The following is a 25,783-nucleotide window of genomic DNA, read 5'->3' as shown; positions in this document are numbered from 1 at the left end:
ACCCCAGACATCAGTCCTGTGCCCTGTTTCCTCTTCATCCCTATACAGACATCATCTTTGTGCCTGAATATGACTGTAAACATCTGTCCATATGCAGGCGAGACAGCGATTGCTATATTGGCATTAGAGATGTATGTTTAAGTAATTGTTACAGCTGTGTATTTAAGTAATTGTTAGAGCTGTGTATTTAAGTAATTGTGAGAGATGTGTGTTTAAGTAATTGTTAACTGGTAGCTCTGGGGCCATATAAAACTAGTCTATCCATGGACTAGCAAATATTTCCCAAAGTATATTCTACTCATCGAAGTTCGGGTAAACAAGAGCCTGTGGCATGGAAGAAGACATGCCATCTTCACCAAGAACAAGTTTCCTAAATTATTCTTATCTGTACCAGAGTTTATGAGTGATAAGGTGTGGTAATTTCTTCATGCATTCATTTCTTCATCCATTCATTCATTCCTTCATCCACCAGACATTTACTTAGCTTCTGTTAAATACTGTATGGTACAAAACAACATGATAATTATAGTCCCTGTCCTCAGAAGCCTCATATGTGCTGAACTATGCTGTGCAGTCCCCAGTGTCTTCTGAGACATTGATTGTTACAAAATGCTGAACAGCTCTTCCTGTTGAATGGAAGGAAAGCTACCAACAACCTGAAGACTAAAGAATATAGAGCGTGGGGTCCCAAATGGAGGCATTAGAGACAGGACTGAAGGAGCTGAAGGGGTTTGCAACCCCGTAGAAAGAACAACAGTATCATCCAACGAGAACCTCCAGAGCTCCCGGGGACTAAATCACCAAACCAAGGAGTACACATGGCTCTGGCTTCATATGTAGCATCAGTGGGAGGAGAGGTTCTTGGTCCTATGAAGGTTTGATAGATGTCCAGGGAAGGGGAATTGAGGGGGAACTGGGAGTGGGTGGGTGGATGGAGGAACACCCTCATAGAAGCAGGAGAAGGGAGATAGGATAGGGGGTTTCTGGGAAGGGGAGGAAACAGGTAAGGGGATATGTTATAGACCAAAGTCTGCCATGGGATAACCAGGATTCTTTGGTCCAGGAAGGCACAGGTCCAGCTGAAATGACAGACAGACACAACCACACACACACACACAGAAGCAGTTTGAATCTGAATGTCTTTTGGAGCTCTAAAGCAAGGATTTTAATACATGAAGAGTAGGTATTATCATTTCAAAAGATGTAGCCAGTGAGGCAGGCACAATTATCACAACCATTTGGTACAAGGGAATGCAAAATCAATCAGGTACAACGGTTCTCAAGTAACAGATACAGAGGATCAATTCACAGATGCCATCATTCCTGATTAGAATACAGAGTCACTCATAGTTTACAGTAAACCTTCAAAGAGTTTGAAGTTTCTTATACCACCTGGGTCTTAAGTTTTTGTGAGAAATCCTTATCTAACATTTAGCCTTCTACCTTGTAAAACAAAACTTCCTGACTTAATCAATGCTTTCAGTACCAGAGTGCCAGAGCCATCCTCATACACATACACACAGCCATAAAAACATGCATGTAGTTGGAAGGTTGTAATTATATAAACAACTATGAGGCAAAGCATTGCAATTCTTAAAAGGGAGTCTGGCGGTCAGTGAATCGACTTCAAAGACCGGATTATCAGCCAGACCATAGGAATCCCCATGAAGAAAGAAAAGGAGGAAGTCAGGGCAAACTGGTTCTTGAGAACTATGGGCCCATCTTAAATATCTAGGAAGTAAGAGAGTACAGTAAACTGCCAAGTGAGATTTTCAGCTTCTAAATTTACAGAGTTCCATTATTCTCAGGAGACATTTTTCTTTTTCGCCTCTGTCTGTAAAATATCATTTTTACAGACTTCACTGGGCCACAGCGGCAGGGATAACACTTGAAATGTAAATAAATTAAAAAGCATACATACATACATACATATATACGTACTAAAAAGAAAAGAATATCGACAATGTGAACAACTGGAGACCAGGTTTTCATTATATCAAGGGCCTGGGAAGTGAGAGAGAAACAAATGTCACCACCATTACTGATGCTATTTCCTGTGCAGAACAGGAAGGGGTGTGGCAAGAGGAGGAGCCATACATTGAAATCTGCCAGAAGTGGGTAGGATAGGAGCTTCCGGTGAACAGAAGGGTTGCTTATTCTCCACACATATAAAGTTAAATAAGGTACTAGTTGAAACTCTCTTGGAATTGGTGTGATCTGAGTCAGGGTAGACAGCCCAGGTGCTGAGTTGCTTGCTGGGCAAGAACGAGGACTTGAATTTGGATCCCCAGAAACTACATAAGAACTGGGCACAAAAGCTCATGTCTGTGACCCAGGTCTTGGGCCTGGAGAGATGGATGGATCCCTGGTCTGACCAGCCAGTCCCACGGAGTCAGTGAGCTGCAAGTTCAGTGTGATATGGCTTGAAAATAAGGTGAAGAGAGACACATCACACCTCAACTTCTGGCCGACACACACACACACACCTTTAAAGGGGAGAGTTAAGCCTTCCTTCTTCCTCCTCCCCTTCTCCTCCTCCTCTTCTTCTAAAGGGTAGGAGCTATTTCGAGATCAGGCCTCACTATGTACCCCAGGCTGGCCTCATTCTTAGAGCTATTCTTCTGCCTCAGCCTCTCAAGTGCAGTGACTACAGATGTGAGATATCAAATCCAGCTTAATGTACATTTCATGTGTCAGTTCCTGAGTGGTCAGCCAGGATGAAGAGAGTTAGCAGGGGTAAGGCGACAGCTTTATGAGTGACAGCTGTCAGCTACACTCCCACACTGATGTATTTGAGACATCATAACAGTGCTCCTCTCAAAAGGGTCACTAAGAACAGCTACCTCTGAAGTCTCCAGGGGTCTTAAGAAGTCATCATGTCATTTAGACAAGGCCAAATTAGAAACTCAGAGGGTAAGGTATGCTGAATATCTGATATCCAGGGAATATGAACGAGGGCCCAATGAGAGCCTTGGCCTGTAGGTCACTGCTTTGAGAAATCACATTTAAGGTTCTGCAGCTGACAAGTAGTCCCACAACCACACACAACACACAAAAGCGAATTGATTTGCATTCCTATCAATTCTTTAAAAGAGTTTATTTGGTCGTTGTGAAACAGTATCTGGAAGTAGAAACAGATAAAAAGTGAGAGCTCTGGCTAAGGTCCTGTTGTCTCTGCAGGTCTGTACTGGGGAATGGGAATGGTCTATCATACTACATTGGAAAAGAAACCCAGGCTTTTAACAGGATTTGACCAGACCCTAGTGATTACAAAACTATGGCTTCTGACCACAACGTTATGACAAAAGTGTGTGGCCAAAGTCAGGAACTGAAAAAAATATTAAGTATCAGCTTCAACACACACACACAGGTATTCTATGATTAAACTGTGTTATTTTCTCAAATGAGATTGAGATCCATGGTAAAACAGTCTCTACACACAGACATTATGTTGGAAATGACAAGGACAGGCAGTGCACTGAAGGCAGGGGAGTTGTGTGGGCAGGCTTTCCTGTTGTACTCAAGTCAGCACTTGTTTATCTTGTTGTGGTGTCTGTGTGTTTATATGTATGTCATGTGTGTGTGTGTGTGTATCTGTGTAGTGTCTCTACATGGAGCTGTGCATTTGTATGTGTGTGTACCTGTGTGTATCTGTGTATGTATCTCTGTGTTTGAATGTGTTTGTATGTGTGTGTGTGCATGTGCATGTGTGTATCTGTGTATGTGTCTTTATGTTTGTATGTGTGTGTATCAGTATGTATATGTGTATATTTGTATGTATGTGTGTGTGCTTATGTGTGTCTGTGTATTTGTATGTGTATTTGTATGTGTATGTTTGTGTGTGTGCACATCTGTGTATATCTGTGTGTATGTGCTTATGTGTGTCTGTGTATTTGTATGTGTGTTTGTGTGTGTGCACACCTTTGTGTATTTGTGTATGTGTCTCTATGTGTGGCTGTGTGTTTGGATATGTTTGTATGTTTGTGCCTGTGCATGTGTATTTATGTTTATATATGTGTGTGCATGTATTTGTGTATGTGTCTCTTTGTGTTTGTATGTATGTGTGTCTGTGTGTGCCAATGTGTATTTGTGTGTGTGTGTGTTTGAGTGTATGTGTGTCTTGTTACGTCTTACTGGATGCTAATGTTTCACAGAGGATGGTTTCAGAAATAAGTGCTAGGGTTTGTGCTACTTAGTATACTGTAAGATGCAAAAGTTTTATGAAGTCATGGAAGAGATTGCCTGTTGTATTAGATTTTAATATTGTTTTATTGTGTTAACATTGTAGTTGGTGAAAGTAACTTTGAAAGGATTATCATTCATAAAGTAACAATAACTAATCTTTATTGTTACTGTATATCTTCTGGAGATTTGTCTTAGCTTTTTACAGGTATTACCACATTTAATCTTCCCAGGAGCCTTCCAAAGCAGTAACATTTATCTCCCTAGATTACAGCTGAAAAGATAGAAGCCGGGGTCACTGGTGGGGACCCTTAAGCCCGTGGCTGTCAGAGTTCAGCTCTGCTCTGGGCCACTGGGATATGTTGCTCTGTGTTCACATTTTTCTCTACACTCAGGTGGGAAATTATCCAAACCTTGATTCTAATGTTCCTCATGGCCACACTGAACAATCAGTCATAGCTATGAGTCTTGTGGCAATTAAAATGATCCTGTCTTTTCTAACCTGCATTTGCAGGTTAAATAATGACATAAGGGTCTGGGTAGTGAGTGTTCTATGATTTGAAATCGATATGAACTACAAGAGAAAGTCCACAGGGAGGTTGAACAGCTGTGTGTGGTGGAAATGTTAAGGTTCCTCTGGGTGGCATATTATATGAGTCTCTAGAGAGTGTGTGAGGGGGTTGAGGGTACAGGAGAATATTTATCTTCAATATACCCTGAGTATGAGAAAATTGGTTGCAGATGGCTCACAGCTGTGAGGAATACCTTTGTTTCATTTGAAACTTGGTATAAATCTCTTCCTTAAACTACCTGCTCCCATGACTTTTAATTTAGAGGCTGTTGGGTAAGTCCCTGTATATGACCCCCATACATCATCATAAAAGCAGTAGGGTGGCTTGGACCAGAAGCCCCCAGAGAAAGTCCTTAGATTTATTGAAAGGCAGGATTGCTTGAGGCAATTTGGGGAGCTTAAGTAAAGGTTTTTATTGATTATCAACATGGTAAGAAGAAATCTACTTTTACAAGAGGGTGGTTTAAGGGAAACAAATCCTTTTTAGCTGACTGTTCTGTTCCGCATTGTTTTGTTTTGTTTTCATAAAAAGTGCTATGTGTGAATTAGCGGTTTTTATTTGATAATGTTTGGGAAGATGGAAATATTATTTTGTTAGTTGAACTTGGACTAAAACAGACTGAGAGTTGGGGAGTCAGTCCACATGTTTTCTATAGAAAGTCAGCAGCTGTTGGACCAAGAACCAATGGTCTGCACAGTGAGGAGGCTGAGCTGACGGTAATGGGAGAGGTTATGGTTTCTCGACATTCAAAGTCATGTATTTCACCTTGGCAAAGAAATTTTTTTCTGTAACTACATGTTTGTACCATTCAAGTTCTCACTAATTCTACCAAGTAACTTTATATTTTTTTAAAAGAACTTTTCTTAAAGAGTGGAAGTCAGACCAACTTCAATATCACTGCTTTTCCTTCTCATTATTGAAGGCTCGAGGGCCACCTCATACCTCACACCAGGTCTTTGAATGGTGAAACCTCAGTGCTTGGCGCCATCGTCCTCTGATGTCTTGGAGGTTCTGAAGGACATTTGTGGGTGGACATGCTGCACTGATGCATTCTGGTGAACACTTGCATTAAGTCCTGGCTGAACCTGGGCCGACCTGTCCTGACCTCCTTACGTGGATCCAGGAACCCTCACGACATTTTCAACCCTCAAGACAGAGTGGATGAGGAGATGAGGAAGGCCCAATGGAAAGTGGGTAAACGTGTGTACGGCTTGTATGCCATTTATGGTTCGAATATGTCATGTCCATGGTTTAGCTTTGGACACACAGGAGACACAGGACAAGAGGCTAGGCTGTGGGGCTCCAGGCCGCCTGAGCGATGCTGGGGGAAGCACGACTGGACTTCAGCCCGGTTGAAGGACCTGCTTCTGCTTCCATCATTTAGCCAGTGACAACAATTGGTCCCAGAAGCAACAAGGTTTAAAAATTGGGCAAAGAATCCCATCCAAGGCATTCCCACTCTTACCAAAGTCACTGCGTCGTAGGAGGGCACACTGGCCATTGGGGACAAGCCCACCAGACACGGACAGATGTGTCCCCTTATAACCTCCAAGCAGCTGTATATTTCTGAGTTTTGCAGTGATATTTTCATTTTGTAATTGTGTGTGTATTCAAGATATGAAAATCGAGCAGTAAAGTTCAGAAAGGGAAAACCCAGGTGAGCTGAAATCTTTCCACATAAAAATAAATATTCTTTTTATAGTCAGATAAATATTTTTCAAAGACTCTCCTCATAGATAAGTAAAGTAGAGAGAGAGAGAGAGAGAAAGAGAGAGAGAGAGAGAGAGACTTGTATAAATAGGAGGAGGGTATCAAGCAACCCACAAACAGTACTCACGCCTGCAACCGTGAGGTTGCTCTTGGGATATAGACTTATTCCATTTATTTTATTTTTAACATAGATCTTATTTCCAAGTTATCCCAAACACTTTCCTTACCTCGCTCCCTATGAGTGTGCCTTAGCTTTCCTGGTCTAGACAGGGCTTAGGAGACTATGTTAGACAAATTCCACATTTTTCTGGGTTCAGAGCTTAGCTGATCTCCACCTTGACTCAGTAGTAGCCCAACTCACCCTGAACCAAAGGACTCTGCTGTTCTCTTGGGTTGGGAAGAACATCTGAGGAAGGAGGAGAAGGAGCAGGTGGTGACTTGACCAAAACACATCATATACATACATCTATAAAATTCCCAAACAATAAAATCTTTCTTAAAAAAGAAATGATAGCCCCTGAAGACCCATACTCTTCTTTTGATGCTTGGCCTCTGTTGCTTTTTATTCTTCAGTTTTTGGACAGGAGTTTTGCATTGTTGTTTTGCTTTACTTGATACCCGGGGCCTTCCATCCACTGGGGGGACAAAGAAGATGCTTGACCAATAGATGTCAGCTGAGAACTCCAGGATTACCCACTGGTATCCACACTCTGCTGCTGCCCACCTGCTTCACAAGGTTGAAGATGGGTTGGAGGATCAAAAAGATGAGGTGTCAGAGGGGTACTCACCAATGTTAAGTGTAGGGACACCTCAGGAGGGGCCAGGAGGTCAGCGGGGCCCCATAGACGCTTTCCTGACAACGCAAGGACATCCAAGAACAGATTTGTGCAAAGTCCAATGAAATGAGCACAAGGCAAAATGTCATCTTTACAGGGACGCTGATGCATTTGTACCCCTGGATATAAAATGGATGAGACAGGGTTTGGGGTAGGGATTACCTATGAGGCAAGAGGGAAAAATGGTTAGAAGGTTCCTCTGGGGACAATACTACTGTAACCCGAGAGAACAAGTGTCACTCACACTGGGAGGCCTTGGTTAATTGTGTATCATAAACCTGTTGGAAAATCCCATTTATGCAAAAGACAGAAAAACCTTGGGGAACAAGATCTGTAATTGAGACCATATGCATGTCTGTTATTCAGGCTTTAGGGGACAGAAGTGTGCATACCACCAAGGCTTGACGACGGACTCTTAGTAACACAAAGCAATTCTGTGTCTTCTGTGGATGAGGTTGTATTTTGTTGTTAAACGTAGGCAAGGAAGAGACAAGGTTGACTTTATATCTATGACTCCATGTGTGTGCTGTCAAGTGGTGTATACAGATGCACTTGCACATACTCAAGCTGAATCAGGGTGTGCAGAGACCCAGTACACACAGGTGCACTTGCACATAGTCAGACAGAGCCTGTCTCTCAGAACATGCAATGGATATCCCAGAACTGTTGCCCACATTCATGCCACGCTGAAACAGGGGCTCTGCCACCACTCTGAACACAAACCCCCAAGGAAACGTTAGCCTCTAAGGAATGGCAATTCTCCTGTCACTATCTCTGGAATACCACACGGATACTCCATCGACTTTGCCCAAGCCTGCCGGAAGCTCTCTTATAAAATAAGTTGTGTCTTCTAATGAAAGCATGGTAGCCAGGGCTTCAGGGTCAGACTGGCCTGACGTGGGGTCTCAGCTTTGGGTCTGCAGTGAAGTGTAGATGTAATCCCTGCCCCCACAGGTTTGACAGCACGCTTAATGTTACAAATGCACCAATGTCTGCACCACCCTGAAGACTTTATCTACACAGAGGAACAAAAACAACTAAAGTCAACACAATTGCACCATGTGATGTTGGGGCATGTCCCCGCTCCGGATGGAAGGCGGAGACCTCAGAAGCAGCAAGTTGTCAAGGCTAGTCAATGACCTGTGCAATACGTAATGCAAATAGTGACCTAGGGTGTGGCTCAGTGGGCAGAGGGATTGCTTAACACAACACGCAGAAATCTCTGGGCTCAACCGCAAGCCCCATATGTGAGGCTGCAGGCCTGCAGTGAGACACTTGGAAAATGGAAGACAGAGACCAGAAGTTCAAGGCCATCTTCAGTTGTGTAACAAGTGGAGACCAGCCTGCTAGGGCACAGGAGATCCCAAATCAAACAAATAAAGAGACAAAGACGATGTGGGTAGTTAAATGAGGTCTGCGCCAAAGACTGAGAGTCAACTAAAGATGGGGGAAAAGAGTCGACGAGAGGCAGCCATCAGCTCCTGGTCACTGTCCAGCACCTAGTGCCTGTTCTCTATTGTTGGCTAATCCCCGCCTTGTACCCATGTTCCAATTCACTGTGCTTACACAGAATTCCAATTATGCATGAAATAACTGGAAATAAATATTTCTCTGTTAACTAAAGCCACATATCCTAATGTCCTAGATCATACTAAACGAGGTAGGAATAAATCCTTGGTCACCATGAACTGCAATGTTGTCACTGAACCTTTTGAAAGAAGATTCTTAAGGAGGTCTAAGGAGCTTAATCATTTTTTTATGACTACCTGTCAATCCTGCCAAAGTCACTGGTGAAGAAATTTCTTTCAGGTGATAAAAATAAGATGATAAAATCAAAATTACAATAGATGTTGACTCAGTCAGTTTATGACCCATTTTGTTCTCCAAACGCAGAGTTTAGCCTAGCAGTGTGCACACAGTATAGCAAACCAAGACCAAAGTTATCTGAAAAAATTATTATGTGAGATGGGAATCTCAATAGGTATTCCTGAGCTGACCTGAAACTCATTATATAGACCAGGTCAGCCTCGAACTCACAGAAGTCTGTCTCCCTTTGCCTCCCAAGTGTTTGGATACGTGTCACCACACCCATCAAAACTAGTTCTTATCTGTACATGATGTGTACTTTTCAAAATGCAGGTGTTCTTTCTGCCTTAATGTCAGAGTTGGAACATCTCACATCTTTTTTTTTCTGTTTTTAACCCCCAAAATGGAGTTTCCATCAATAACGCCATTGATTCTCAAGGTTTAAGACTCAGACTGAATGATGTCACTGGTTCTCTGGGTCTTAGGTTTTCAGATAGAAGAGCATGGAGCTTCTCAATTTCCAATGATCATGCAAGCCAGTCCCACTGGGTTTGATGGTTTTGTGTTAACTTGATACATGCTATAGTCCTGAGAGGAGGGAACCTCAATTGAGAAAAGTGCCTCCATTAGATTGGGCTGTAAGCAAACTTGTAGGGCCATTTTCTTAATTATTGATTGAAAAGGAGTTTCTAGCCCATTGTGGGTGGGGCCAATCCTAGCCTGGGGTCCTCAGTTCTATAAGAAAGCAGACTGGTCAAGCCATGAAAATAAGCCAGTAAGCAGCACTCCTCCATGGCCTCTGCATCAGCTCCTTCCTCCAGGTTCCAGCCCTGCTGAAGTTCCTGCTCTGATGTCCTTTAGTGATAGACTATGATGTACAAGTGTAAGCTAAATAAACCCTTTCCTCCCCAACTTGCTTTTGGTCATAGTGCCTCATCACAGAAATGATGACGCACCCTAATAGCAAATATGTCACTTGACCCTAAGTAAGACACCCTCAGAGCAAATATGTCACTTGACCCTAAGTAAGACACCCTCATAGCAAATATGTCACTTGACCAAGTAAACGAAAAGATAGATACCCAAGTCTTTCCCCCCAAAATTGTAATAATTAAATGGGAGAAACAATACAGGAATACCAATACACAGTGTCTAGAATGTTTATAAATTCTACTATGAGAAAAGTGTCAAAGTCCACAGTATAAGATGCCATGCCAGAAGGCCAGAAGGCCATGGCATTTACTGAGGGAACAAGGGAGTGTAAAACCAAACTTAGTATCTGAGATAGACTGGAGCAGGGGTTCCCAACCTGTGGGTCTTGACCCCTCTGGAGGTCAAATATCAGATACCCTGTATATAAGATATTTACAATTCATAACAGTAGCAAAATTATAGTTATGAAGTAGCAACAAAAAATAATTTGGTGGTGGTGGGGTCACCCATATAAGGTTATGTTAAGGGGCCACGGCATTGGGAAAAATGAGCCGCTGGCCAGGAGGAATGAGCAGGAGGCGTGAACAGAGCTCAGGATGCCATCTCCTTACTGAAATGCTCTAGGCCAAGCCCCTCCCATTACCAGCTTCCAGACTTGCATCCCATTTGTGATCAATCACCCTGCCCGGTCCAGCTGATGGGATGGTGTTGACTCTGGGCTTCCCACAACCCTGTGTCTGTATTCCAGTGATCATTTATTCATGAACTCCTTCCTAGACAATGCTGCTTTTTCATTATTTATTAGAAGTAAGAGAAGGACTTTGTACCAGCAGCATGTGTGTGTGAGTGTGTGTGTGTGTGAGTGTGTGTGTGTGTGTGTGTGTGTGTGTGTTCACAGTTCAGGAGACAACTCTGAGGCCTACTTCTCTCTGTGTGCTTTTATGTGGCTTCTGGGCCTTCACAGTAAATGTCCTTACCCACTGAGACATCTTGTAGGACCCTAGACATCATGTCTCAACACATTAATATAGATGGATCATTTCTCAGAAGCATCATGCCTACTGCTAATTGTTTAAACAAACCTCTTCTTCTGCCTCTTCCTTTGTCAGCTAGAGAAGGTGCAAGATATTCCACTCATCACTTACACTGAGTTCCATTTACTTGGCTGAGAGAAATAATGTGTCTGTCATCTGTCTGTGTATCTGTCTGTCTGTCTGTCATCTGGGAAGCCAAGCCATTGCCCAAGCTCTAGCTCCCATTTTCACAAGGGCTGTGATGTGTTTAATCTCACAATGCTGCAGACCTTGATTTTGGTTCTGTAATGAAACCCTGTCTCGAAAAAACCAAATCCAAAAAACCAAAAAAGAAAAACCAGGAGTATCTGGAAGGCTGATATGGTACTAAACTCAAGGGTCCAAGAATCTTAGGAATTCGCTTGATATTAAGACTAAGAAAAGCCCTAAAGCAATTTCTATAACTTTTCAAAAGGGTTCCTCCCCCATTTTTACACTGTGGATTGAGTTTAGGACCTTATGCCTGGTAGGCAAGAATTCAACTATTAAAGTACACTCCCATCCCACAGAAAGTAAACATCTTTGAGAAACAGTCCTTATAATTGAACATCTCTACTGATATAGTATAGAAGTAGCCATATATGACCTATGAATGAATGTGGCTCTATTTCAATAAAACTTTATTTATAAAAATGGGCAAATGACAAAACTGCTCTTGGGGGTTGTAGGTTGCCGTGTCTAGTTCTAATAGTAAACAAAACCAAAAACAACAAAAAACATAAAACAAACAAACAAACAAAAACAATAACCAAAAACCTAGACTCCAGAAATAGATTAGGTGAGATTAATATATTAATAGAGATAAATAAATGGGACCTTGCACTAGCCAAATCTATAAAAAGAAATGAAACTGGGGCAGAAAGGACTAGAAGATTCCAAACAGCAGTAGAAAGGTTGCAGCAGGAGTGCAGGAGGAGGGACCTTCCACTGAATATCCCAAGACATTTAAACTTAGCCTTGCTCCAGCTACTGCCTGGAGACATCTGGGGACTAAAAGCCAAATGACAATCGTTTGGCTGAGAATCAAGTAGCTATCACTCCAGTGACCCCTCTGCTGGCTACTATTTTTATTTGATAAGCAGAACCTTCTACTTGGGCCCCAATTTGAGGCAAGATCATCAGTGATTTATGGTTTGGGGACTAGTGACCCCCCAGCTCTAGGCTGGCTTGTGTTTGGGATTCCTTGGCTCAAGTCCTGTAGATGTTTTCAATTAGGTGAAAAGTGAAACCTCCAGAGAGTATGACTTTAACCCAAATAAAACCTCCCCCTGCATATAACGCTCTCTCTCCCCATGAATGTGGCGATGAGCGTGTATGTGTGCGTAAACGGTTGAGACAGCTGCATTACACAGGTGACATCCTAAGCAGTAAATAACACAGATTTTATAGATGGCTTGAGACATACAAGTCTCGAAACAATTAATTTTACCACTACACATTTGACCTAAGAGTACTTTTTATCACAGCAGGAATTTCTTATCAAATTCTCAGGTGCAGGTGCCCCATAAACACTTCAGAGTCACGTGGACCTCATGGCTGAGGTGGCTAGTCACTTGAGGAAGCATAAGAAGTTCTTTGGAAGAAAAATAAAATATAAAAGGCTGACCCTCCCTCAAAGAGGCAAACTCCGATGCTCAGCCCCGCTCTCCTAGACGTGATTGCATCCCATCGCCCAAAGAGGTGTGGATGTCATCAGCCGCCAGTATGAGCTGTTGTTTTTGTAGTAAAGAATAAATAAAGTAGTAATAAATTAACACCGTGAACAATAGAGACAGAGTTACAAGAATCTTATTGCATCTGGAAAGCATTGGTAAAAATGGCCCAATGAAGGACAAGAAGTAACCCTGCTTATAAATAAGAAAATAGAATATTCTCTAGAGATAACTACTCAACAAGAACATGTCAGAGAAAATAAACACATATGAAGAAAAGTCTATGCATATATACAATGTTCTTTAAATGTATACACATGCATCATCTCCCTCTGGTGCTTGAGACAATCAGCTTTATTCATTCATAGGTTATTGAGCTACTGAAAACTCCTTGCCCAACTGTCTCCATTTTATTAAACAAAGAATTGTTCTACAGAGACACGAGACACGAAAATTAGAGATTCTGCCAGGGTCTGTATTTTGGGTTGGCACCAGGCTCTCCTGAGATGCAAGTCGTACACACTAGAACAGAGCAGGTGTCCTGGGAAAGAGGAATGCCTTAAGTAAGAGAAGCCTCACTGCTCTCGCCTTGAGTTTCCTGTGGAATCGTAAGCTTACTGTTGTTTTTTGCTTCTCGGCACCTCCTGGTTAAACTCATGGTTTATCACGCCTCTTACTCCCACTCCACTGTCGGAATGAAATTGTTCTGGTGTCTTCCTAGGCACAAGACTCTGGTGCTTGGTGACTGGGGGCCTAATCTCCTGGAAGCTGTGGTTGACAAGGGACACACATAACACAAACACAGAGCCAATTAGAAGCCAACGGCATCCCAAAGCACTCTGTGACCCAGGTCTCTTTCCAGGAAAAATGCAGTCGTTTGTTTAAGCCTGAACTGTCTGATGTCTAAAATGTTTAACACCTAGTGAGTCTCAAGTGACTCCCACACTCTGAAAGATAAAACCATAACACTGTCTCTGTTAAGAAGTAAGTGCTAGTAAGACAAGCATGTCAGGATGTTCTTGGGATTTAAATGTTCTTGGGCATTTGATTTTTTCTCTGGAGATTGTGTGTGTGTGTGTGTGTGTGTGTGTGTGTGTGTGTGTGTGTTGTGTTCAACAGAATTATAAATATAAGAATAGTCTCATTTATTTAATCAAAAGCCAAAAATGCTTGTCTGTCTGCCATGGGAGGAGAGGTTGCCCAAAACCCAGTAATAGATTTATATATAGCTCAACACTGTAGATGTTAGTTTGGAGTGGATACACTCTCCTTTGAACTAGGAAGTCAGGAGAACAGCTTAAAAATCTATTTAATTTAAAAATTAAAGGATTATGAGACCACAGATTTACAAAACTTGGAAATGCTACATGTCAAGCTATTCATTTTGCTGGAGATCTCTCCGCAGTGGTTAGTCATAGCATCCCACTGTGGTAGATCTTCACGCTTCTCCCCCTCCCCTTGTGCTGGGTTCAATCCTATCAGATCAACACACAATTGAGTCCCTCCTCATGACAGATGGATAAAAATATAATTATTTGTTGTCACTGGACTAAAATAAAGGTAAAGAAGGAAACTGGAATTACCCAGACCATGAGCAATAGCTTTTCCTGTTTTGAAAATACGTTTGTTTCATGTACAGCAGTACAGCTTAAATGGAAGACAACAGTGTAATGTGGTTTGATATAGTTTAAAACAAAAGAATAGATTGCAAGTTAAAAAACCCATCCCCCTAAAGCAAAATTCTTCTGTTTAAAACTGTATCAAATCATTCTATCACAATTTTATTTGATAAGTAAAAGGTGCTACTTTGCAAAATAAAACATGGTTCAACTCAAATATGTAAGAAAAAACTTTAAAAATAAAGTCAGTCGGCTAAGTGAAAACAGAGCTCATCACTTTCAATGCTATATTGTCACTGTATTGCATTAAACCTAGGACACTGTGGTTTAAAGAGCCACCATTATAGCACGTTGTTGTGTAACAGTTTCCTGTGAGATTAAACCATTTCATTTGTCATTCATTTTCAACTCAAAATAGCTTCAGGAAGTCCCTGAAACTGAGCAGGTTCACTAGGCTCCTCCCCACCCATGAGTAAGCAAATCAAACTGCTTAGAGTCCCAAGAGTAAAGAAAGAGTGTGCAGAGTCCCTCTCACACAAGCCAAGCTGCAAAGAAACCTCTGAGACCACAGCAGCTGCCGGGAAGAAGCAGAAACCACCTGAGCTGCCTGGAAAGGACACCTGCGGATCTGCCTGCAGTCTGGGCGGTTGTGCTACAGGTTCCCAGCTTTGTGAGATGTCTCCCATGCCAGGGTGGGCTTTTCTAATGAAGTTGTCTTTGAATCATTTCCACTCCTGTAAATAACCCCTCACTTATATTCCTTCTAAGTAACCGCCCCCCAAAATCATTGGTTCACCAAGTTGGACTTTGATGGCATCTGTACTTTGGCCTGCCATGACCTGTCCTATCTGCGGTGTCAAATGTCCCAGTAAAAAACGCCAACACATTTTGACTCCCTTTGCGCTCAGATTCTCCTTTATGGCTCTAATGACTTTTAGCATCAGTGAAGGACAGTTATGTGTCTTAGGGTTTCATTGCTGTGAAGAGACACCATGACCAAGGCACCCCATATATAGGTAAATGTTTAGTTGGGTCTGGCTTACAGTTTCAGATGTTTAGTCCATTATATCATGGCAGAAGGCACGGCAGCGTAGTGCTGGAGAAGGAGCTGAGAGTTCTGCATCTTGATCCAAAGACAATGAGGAGGATTGGCTTTCCCCAGGCAACCAGCAGAGGGTCCCTTCATCACCAGACGGTGTCTGAGCATAGGAGGAGACGTCCAAAGCCCACCCCCACCATGACACACTTCCTCCAACAAGGCCACCTCCTAACAGTGCCACTCCCTATGAGCCAAGCGTGTTCAAACCACCACACTAGTGTGCTTCCTCAGAAGGAATTGCTGGAAGGGCTCCACTTTGGACATTGTGCTTGCCCGGCTCCCTACCCTCCCAATCATAATTCTGATTCCAGGGACACACCGGAGAAAGCAGCCTTCTAAATGAGGACCCAAAAGGCTTAGACATGGAAGGATGAGGAGCATGAAGCCAGGGGGGCCTTTAGGCCCTCCATCCTGACCGGCCATGTCTGTTTCCTTTGTACTAGATCTTTCACTCCTAACTAGTAAAGTAAACTACTTAAAAATTGGGAAATTACTTCTCAGGTAAACCCCACAGCTCGGAGAGAAATGGAGAGTGGAATTAGAATTGAGAAAAGAGTTCATCTGTGTGGTATTTTCCAGAAAGAGAAAGAGTGAAAGACAGAGACAGAGAAACAGAGAGAGGCAGACAGAGCACGCAAGTGCGGGGGTGGGGGTGCCCATTCAGTACCCAATTAACAATCACTGTCTTATCTCTGTAGGAACCATCTGTATGTAAGTTTCAGGACCCCATGCTAAGAGGGAACTGAAGTGGACCATGCATTCCATATATTTCGAGAAAGGAGAGATGTTAATATACTTCATTCCATTTCTCCCTCCTGCACCTCAGGCACTGCTGACTTTAGCACTAGTAACCAGGAAGGGGGCCGCGCGGGATAGACATGCTAGCCTACAGCCTGCAGCAGAAGAGCAGCTGCCCCTACTCTGGGGCCTAGCAGCTTCAGGGTATTATGAGGTGCTGCCCAGACATTTTGGATGGGAGAGATTTGAACTGGCCTCACAAAGATGGATAGAGTTCTGTTACCCTGGAAAATGGAAGCTTCTTTCAATAATACGTAAATGAAGCTGCACAGAACACCACATGAAGGAGCTAAGTGGTGGGCAGGATCTGCTGACAGGAAGTGCCAGCCGGGGCTGGGCTTTGCGTGCTGTTGCCTATTCCTGTCATTCCTGTTTTAAAGCCTCCTGCCTACTGCTTAAAATCCAGATTCACCAGAGAAATCCAGAACCTTCCATAGAACAGCCTTACTCTGCTTCCATCTTTACTCCTGTCGCCAAAGACTAATGTTCCTCAGAAATCCTTGAAAGACACCTGTCGACCTGCTCTTTGGAAACACCCTTCATTAGGTCTGCCTGGCTGAACAGACACTGCCATGAGGCCTCTCAGCATGCTCTCTCTGCTGTGAATACCAACTCCCGCTTGCTTCCTCCTCTTCTCATGTATATATGTGTGATTCTCCCACAGTGACTCTTCTTGTGGACAGAATTTGTTCTTAGCTACACCGTGGGTGAAAGACACGAGCACCATGATTTTCTGTAATATTTGAAATTTCATAGGTGTTTCATAAATATTTACTACATTGGTGTGAAAGTTCCGGGAAGATCGGCCCATACACTCACTCAGGAAGCTCGTGGAGTTCCTGAGGTGATTCTCTCAGAAAGCTGTTTCACACAACAGCACTAGGAAGCCAGAGCCAAAGAGTATATTCTGGGTTGAGTATATACTGGACTATATACCGGAGCTAGTGTAGGAGCTGACCTCCAACTATTACTCAGTGTGGAAGTAACTGAAGGGGAGTGGATAAGCAGTTATTCTTGGTCAGAAACAACTTGCCACAATGTAGAAATTTACTGTTCTCCTGTGAGAACAGTAAACTCTGATTGTCTGATGTGGAACTTGGGTTGCACTGTTTGAGCCAACTAGGCATGCTACTCTTCCCTCCGTTATAAAGACCAGACCAAGGCAGCAGGTGGTCGGAGATGGCCTGACCCCATTCCCTAGGCTCATGCCTTTATGGTGATGGCATTCAGCAACAGAAGGGACATAAGAAACGTTTGCCTCAGTCCTCCTCCTCAGTCTGCATTCTAGCCCTCTGCACTCTGACGGGATCCAGGCCGTGTTCGTTCTTGCCCTTTCTGTTCAGGAAATCTCTGATCATAGATGTCCTTAGGTTTATCACAACAAGGACAATCACATGGGAATCAAATACAAAGGGAAAGCTAAAGGGGATGGAGGCAGGAGGAACACATTCATCCGGGTTCATTTCCTGGATAATTTCTTCTCCATCTGTGGTAGCTTGCACATGCCTGGCTCAGGGAGTGACACTATTAGGAGGTGTGGCCCTGTTGGAGTGGGCGTGGTCTTGTTAGAGGAAGTGTATCACTTGGGGGAAGAGGGGGCTTGAGACCCTCCTCCTAGCCATGTGGGAGGCAGTCTTCTCTTGTTTGCCTTGGGAACAAGATGCAGAACTCTCAGTTCCTCCAGTGCCGTGCCTGCCTGGACGCTGCCATGCTTCCTGCCATGATGATCATGGACTGAGCCTCAGAACTGGTAAGCCAGCTCCAATTAAGTGTTGTCCTTTATAAGATATGACACCCTCTTCTGGTGTGTCTGAAGACAGCTACAGTGTACTTACTTATTATTATTTATAATAATAAAATCTAAAATAAAAGGAGTTGACTCAGTCATGGTGTCACCTTACGCCAATGGAAACCCTAAGACCCCATCCAATGTATATAACTGTGCTTATAAAACTGATGCTCAGGGTTTTCTATAAACTCAGACTTTGGATTTGTTGCATAGACTCAAAAACAGCCACTCTGTCTAAGCCAGACACATAGGGTTCCAAGCATAAAAAAAAAAAAAAAAAAAAAAAAAAAGTGTTATTCTCCAAATAAGCTTAACACACCCTTCTTGGCCATCACAAACTTACCAGACTCTGAAAGAACTCCCTAACTTGAGAGAAATAAACTACTTGAGATATAGATACAGGACCATGTATATAGCTGTAAAAGCAGATGCACTAAGCTGTGTACAACGTGAGCCCAGTTGTCTCTAAAGCTGTATTTGTTTGTATTATAAGGAATATAGATGAACAGAGATGGACAGAGAGGGTCTAGAGGATGTTTTCTCATTCTAACATCTAACATGTTTCTTTTTTTTCCTTCCTATTATCTGGGTCTTAGTTTTAATTACATTAAGTCTAATATGTTCGGTGGGTGGGTAGATAAAAGAATGCTTTACAGAGCCAAACATGAAGGTGCAGTCCTAAAATCCCAGCTACTCCACAGGGAAGGAGATCACAGTTTAAGGTCTGCCTAGGCTCCAGAAGGAGTTAAAAGTCAGCTAGGCTTTGTAAAACTGTCTAAAGAATAAAAAAAGTAAAAAAAGTTTAAAAAAAAAAAAAGGGCTTGGGGGAGGGGACTGGAGAGAAGCTCTGCAGTTTAGAGCCTTTCCAGAGGACATGGATTCTGTTCCCAGCTCCCACCTGATGGCTAACAGCTGCCTGTATCTCCAATTCCAAGGATCAGACGCCCTCTTCTGGCCTCCGTGGGCACTGCACATACCTGGTACACAGGCAAAACACCCAGAGATATAAAATGAAATGACCCCCTTTAAAGAGAGTGCTGGGCATAGATGTCAGTGGTACAGTGCTCACCTACTGTGCGTCGGGCCCCACTACAGGCAAAAGCTGAAACCAATAGACCTCGTGATTGGTGCTGCGTGGTCCCTCCGCCTCAGTCATGGTTCAATGCTGTCAGGCCACAGCTTCCCTGTGACCATCGCACTCAGCTGTCTCAAACTACAGACAGAAGCAGCCTGATATTTTTGTAAGTAAGCCATTACTGGAATCTCTATACTCATATTGCCAATGACTGCTTTGTACGATAATGGCTGTGTTTTGTAACTGTGATAGAGACAGTGTGGTCTGCCGAGTCTAAAATATTCATTATCTGGCTCTTTACTGAAGGAACTTGTGCTCTCTGGTTTGGAGCTTTCAAGTAATAACAACCTTGTCCTTCAAATGAAGACTCAGGAGTTCTAAATATCTACCTGACATGGTCGGTAAACAGACCCCACTTGGGGTCCCAGGGCCCATTTGGCCTTTGCATAGCTCCTATCTCACACCCCACTATGTCTTGCCCATCCATTTTCTAAGTGTTCTAAAAGTCAAGTAGTCAGACAGGGCTAAAAATTTCATCCTATCCCTAATGTGGCCCACCAGCATCTAACCCGAAATAGAACTTAGATACCCTAGTGATGTGCAGAGAAGTGAGCAGAGGCTGACGCTGTAGCTGTCAGTAATGGAAAAATCAGAGACCTGGCTTAAAAGCGAACCTTACAAGCTCCGGTAACACGAAATCAATGGTGCCCTCAGGGCCCAGGTTTATAGCATTGTGAACGCCACTCAGCTCTGTATCGATTTCCTGCTCAAGTGGGTTCCTCCCGATTGCAGGGAGTGGCCAAGGGAGTCAGGGGTGCAAGCCACCTCGCTGCTCCCAGAATGGGCTGAGAAACGTTGCTTCCAACTTGCCCTTGGGTCCTTTCCTTTGGTGTCATCAGGCCTGCATGTCCATCCGTGGACTGAAACAACTTCCAGGAGAGTCACATTCGTTGTAAGTTGGTGCTAGAAACAGGTAGACACTTGATTCTGTCGAAGGGAGGGAGGGAGGGAGAGAGGGGAAAGATGAAGGGAAAATTGGGTTTGAAAAACTGTGTTTAGGGTCATTACTTACTAATAAGTACTGACAGAGGGATTAATGGATGTCCTGGCTGAAGGCATTGGCTCTAATCAACTTTGCTGATTGTTAACATACTAGAATAAAATTTGGTCTCAGGATGAAGAGATTTTATGATATTCTTTCTTATGGTGTGAACTTATAAGTATAAAATTGTTTCATATGAAAACTACTAGTCCCCATCAAAGAAGGTGTTCAAATGTTTATATGTTTCTAAGAGTGAAAAGTTTTGTGTCTAAGACATTTGAACTAAATGGCACTTAAAAGATGAAGAATTATTATTTTAGAAATGTTAATTAATATCTATAGTAGGTGAGGGAGAAATGATTAACAAGAATCAAAATTATATGACTGTACTGGCTGGTTTTGTGTGTCAACTTGACACAGGCTGGTGTTATCACAGAGAAAGGAGCTTCAGCTGAGGAAATGCCTCCATGAGATCCAGCTGTGGGGCATTTTCTCAATTAGTGATCAAGTGGAGAGGGCCCCTTGTGGGTGGTACCACCTTTGGGCTGGTGGTCCTGGGTTCTATAAGAAAGCAGGCTGAGCAAGCCAGGGGAAGCAAGCCAGTAAGGAACATCCCTCCATGGCCTCTGCATCAGCTCCTGCTTCCTGACCTGCTTGAGTTCCAGTCCTGACTTCCTTTGGTGATGAACAGCAGTGTGGAAGTGTAAGCTGAATAGTCCCTTTCCTCCCCAGCTTGTTTCTTGGTGATGATGTTTTGTGCAGAAATACAAACCTTGATGATTAAGACAACGACATATAGATCAAGATTCTGAACTTTTAAAGAGACTGAAAATGTGCAATTTTATGTTTACCCTACTAACTGAGCAACAAGGGGGCTTTCGATGCTTCCGTTTAGAGTAAGGAAACAAGGAGCATCAACATTTTGGTATTTATCTTACAAGAAGAAAATAGAAGGGACGAGACCTCGTCTTAGGGTTTTACTCTGGTGAAAGTCACCATAACCAAGGAAACTCGTAAAAGGACAACATTTCATTGGGGCTGGCTTACAAGTTTAGAGGTTCAGTCAGCTATCATCAAGGTGGGAGCTTGTGAGTGCCCAGACAGGCGTGGCGCAGGAGGCGCTGAGAGTTCTACATTTGCTCCAAAGGCAAACACCAGAAGACTGACTTCCAGGCAGCCAGGATGAGGTTCTTAAAACCCACGCCACAGTGATACACTTCCTCCAACAAGGCCACACCTTCTAATAGTGCCACTCCTTGGGCCAAGCTTATTCAAACCATGACAGGCCTCATTAGATGTAGTTTCATTAGATGTAGTTTAATACCTATAACTTATAGTCTCCTGAAGGATTATGTTTAATGAAGAAATTCTGGTTTAACCAGGGTGAGGATTTATCATATATATATATATATATATATATATATATATATGAGTAACATGTAGCTGCCTTCAGACACATAAGAGGGCATCAGACCCCATTACAGATGTTTGTGAGCTACCATGTGGTTGCTGGGAATTGAACTCAGGACCTCTGGAAGAGCAGTCAGTGCTCTTAACCACGGAGCCATCTCTCCAACCCACATCCCTATTTCTTAAAGAAGCATAAAATATACGCCTTTTTATTACTGTACATATCACAGATAACAAAACTGGTGAGAAAGACAGGCTCAAGAGATGAGCTAATGTAACCAAGTAGCATTTGTAAATGTAAATGTGCCTCACCCGTGAGGCAGTTCGCAGAAGTGATTACCCCCTTTCCTTGTCCCCTGGCCAGGGGTTCTGCTCTTGTTCACTAGTATCACTAGATTTCCAGGGATTTATTTCCCCTCCCCATTTTCATTGGTTTTTGTCATTTGCTCAGACTAGTGACATTTTCAAAGGAAGTAAGAAAGAATTCTAGATAGCTCCGCCGTGAGCTGCTTGATTTCCCATGACCTTACGTTATCTCTGAGAACAGTGGAAGCCATGGCCTCTGTCTAGGAACGGGCAAAGATTGTTTTGCAAGTCTGACTTCTCAAATCTCTAGGTCTTTAGTCAATATTTACCTGTCAGCCTAAAGCACATTGCTGTCAAGCTCAGGGAATTAAATTGACCTGTTTTTTTTTTCTACCATGTCAGACCCTTTGTTAGCCACCATCTTTTGTAAAGTGGATATTTTAAAATGACAGACACAGCAGAACCACAGGACAAAGGGACCAGATCCACGTGTGACTCAGAGGCTTGGTGACTATGGCTACCACACTGTTAATAGCCAGGGCTGCAGAAACTCCTGAATCACAATCAGACCAAGATGGTGAACCCATGTGATCAGGAGTCATGAAAACAGCTTTCTATATCTCAGAAAGTAATATTTAGAAAAGCATTTGGACCGCCATAGCACTATATAAACAGGTTTCAGTGGTTTGGACCTGTGGGGTTTCCTGCTCTTTTTCTTTATTGGGGTGCCACCTACACACCTGCAGCGTACTCCCCTAGGAAAGCATCGTCTCATGAGAGCAGTGGTCTGTACTGACGTCAAGTGTGCTGGCCTCGTGTTTACCTTCTTCAGGATGTACACATTTTCTCCCTCTTACCCATTTGCCCTCTACTTCTTAGTGCACCCAGATGGTGGCCGCTTGAGGAACAGAACAGAGCCAACCTCAGGCTTCTTCCAGATCCTCTCCGATCCAGGTCCTGCTGAAGCTCAAAGCTGATCCCATCCCATCAGCAAACAAAGGCAGAATAGACGGCCCAGCAATATCTCAGCAGAAATACCCAGAGCAATTGCCACCGTGAGATATAATTGTTTCTGATGAATACGATTCAAGAAACAAGAACAGTTTTCAAGTGGGAAGAGACTGCCAAGTGCACCGAGGTAGTAACTGATCTTCCCTTAATCAAAAACATCTCACAGTGAGGTCTTCGAGCTGGTTTTGCTCTGGTGCAGTTTCTTTCATTTTTCTGGTGTTGTGAATTTAAACCAGGGCCTTATGAACACTAAGCAGATGCTCTACCACTGAGCTCAAAACCCTGCAGCAGGGCTGGGAGTATCCCAGCCACTAAGACGAGTAGCTGCTCCTTAGAAGACCAGGGTTTGATTCCCAGCACCCACATGAAGGCTCACAACCATCTGTAACTCCAGTTCATGAGAATCCAGTGCTCTCTTCAGCCATCCTGTCACAAAGCACAGATATAGTACACAGGTATTGGTGCAGGCAAAACACACACATAAAATTAAATATATAGATATATAATATTATATAATATAAAATAGTATATATTATACAAACATAAATTTATATTACATAGCTAATATGTCTAGATATTACATATTTATATATGCTTATATATTATATATACTTATAGATATTATATATATTATTTATATGTATGAGAGAGAATTGTATGCCCTGAGATATTTTTAAAGATTACTTTACATGAAGTATAGTTAAAACATCATAGAAAGTCAATTTCTTCCAGTACACAATGTGGAACCCTTCCAATCTAGAACAGACGTATTTGCAACAAGACCCTATTGCTAGACAGGTAGCAAGAGGGTAGGAAGCCATTCAGCAATGCTGATCACCTGCAACAGGGTAGTCATTCAGCAGTGCTGAGTACCTACAACAGGGTAGTCGTTCAAGTAGTCACTTGGTCCTTCTGAGTACCTATAAGAGGGTAGTTATTTGGTAGCGCTTAGCACCTACAATAGGGTAGTTGTTCAACAGTGCTGAGTACCTACAACAGGGTAGTCATTTGGCAGTGCTGAGTACCTACAGCAGGTAGTCATTCAGTAGTTCTGAGTACCTATAACAAGGTAGTCATTCAGCAGTGCTGAGTACCTACAGTGGGGTAATTGTTCAGCAGTGCTGAGTACCTACAACAGGGTAGTCGTTCAGCAGTGCTGAGTGCCTACAATAGGGTAGTTGTTCAGCAGTGCTGAGTACTTACAACAGGGTAGTCATTCATCAGTACTAAGTACCTACAATAGGATAGTCATTCATAAGTGCTGAGTACCTACAACAGGGTAGTCGTTCAGCAGTGCTGAGTACCTACAACAGGGTAGTGTTCAGCAGTGCAGAGTACCTACAACAGGGTAGTCGTTCAGCAGTGCAGAGTACCTACAACACGGTAGTCATTCAGCAGTGCAGAGTACCTACAACAGGGTAGTCGTTCAGCAGTGCTGAGTACCTACAACAGGGTAGTCGTTCAGCAGTGCTGAGTACCTACAACAGGGTAGTCGTTCAGCACTGCTGAGTACCTACAACAGGGTAGTCATTCAGCAGTGCAGAGTACCTACAACAGGGTAGTCATTCAGCAGTGCTGAGTACCTACAACGGGGTAGTGTTCAGCAGCGCAGAGTACCTACAACAGGGTAGTCGTTCAGCAGTACTGAGTACCTACAACAGGGTAGTCGTTCAGAAGTGCTGAGTACCTACAACAGGGTAGTGTTCAGCAGTGCTGAGTACCTAAAACAGGGTAGTCATTCAGCAGTGCTGAGTACCTACAACAGGGTAGTGTTCAGCAGTGCAGAGTACCTACAACAGGGTAGTCGTTCAGCAGTGCTGAGTACCTACAACAGGGTAGTCGTTCAGCAGTGCAGAGTACCTACAACAGGGTAGTCGTTCAGCAGTGCTGAGTACCTACAACAGGGTAGTTGTTCAGCAGTGCTGAGTACCTACAACAGGGTAGTCGTTCAGCAGTGCAGAGTACCTACAACAGGGTAGTCATTCAGCAGTGCTGAGTACCTACAACAGGGTAGTTGTTCAGCAGTGCTGAGTACCTACAACAGGGCAGTCATTCAGCAGTGCTGAGTACCTACAACAGGGTAGTCGTTCAGCAGTGCTGAGTACTTACAACAGGGTAGTTGTTCAGCAGTGCTGAGTACCTACAACAGGGTAGTCGTTCAGCAGTGCTGAGTACCTACAACAGGGTAGTCGTTCAGCAGTGCTGAGTACCTACAACAGGGTAGTCGTTCAGCAGTGCTGAGTACCTACAACAGGGTAGTCGTTCAGCAGTGCTGAGTACCTACAACAGGGTAGTCGTTCAGCAGTGCTAAGCACTTACTAGCTACTGGACGCTTCTCAGTGTCACAGTGTTAACAGTTAAAATCAGAGGTTGATAATCCCAGATCTAATAGCTACAAAACACTTAATTTCTCAGTTTTGTTTGCTCCCCTGCATCTAGCTTTTTTGTTACCTAAGAATGATGATGGATAGTTGTTGGTTTTTTTTGCATATTCTTTGTTTACATTCCAATTGATTTTCCCTTTCCCCGTTCCCCCCTCCCCATAAGTCCCATAAGCCCTCTTCCCTCTGCCCATTCCCCAATCAACCCCCTCCCACTTCTCTCTCCTGGTATTCCCCTACAATGCTGCATCAAGCCTTTCTAGGACTAGGAACCTCTCCTTCCTTCTTCTTGGGAATGATTTGATATGTGAATTGTGTCTTGGGTATTCAGAGCTTCCGGAGCTAATATACTCTTATCAGTGACTGCATTCCATGTGTGTTCTTTTGTGATTGGGTTACCTCACTTAGAATGATATTTTCCAGTTCCAACCATTTGCCTAAGAATTTCATGAATTCATTGTTTTTAATTACGGAGTAGTATTCCATTGT

The sequence above is a fragment of the Apodemus sylvaticus genome, chromosome 11, assembly GCF_947179515.1.
Source record: "Apodemus sylvaticus chromosome 11, mApoSyl1.1, whole genome shotgun sequence".
In the NCBI taxonomy this organism is placed as follows: Eukaryota; Metazoa; Chordata; class Mammalia; order Rodentia; family Muridae; genus Apodemus; species Apodemus sylvaticus.
Note: the sequence above shows the minus strand (reverse complement) of the source record.